A 228-nucleotide genomic window follows, 5' to 3' on the forward strand; every position below is an offset into this window, starting at 1 on the left:
ACCCAGACTGCCAGATAGTGAAACGTGATTCATCACGCCAAATAATTAATTTCCCCGCCTCCAGAGTCCAATGGCGGCGAGCTTTACACCACTCCAGCCGACGCTTGGCATTGCACATGGTGATCTTAGGCTTGTGATGCACATCATTAATGTGCATCAGAAAAGTGACTTAAATGTTATACAATATATATTGTTTGTCAATTATTTTCAAGCAGTTTCTCTTCAGGG

This window comes from Salmo salar, chromosome ssa20, assembly GCF_905237065.1.
Source record: "Salmo salar chromosome ssa20, Ssal_v3.1, whole genome shotgun sequence".
Lineage (NCBI taxonomy): Eukaryota > Metazoa > Chordata > Actinopteri > Salmoniformes > Salmonidae > Salmo > Salmo salar.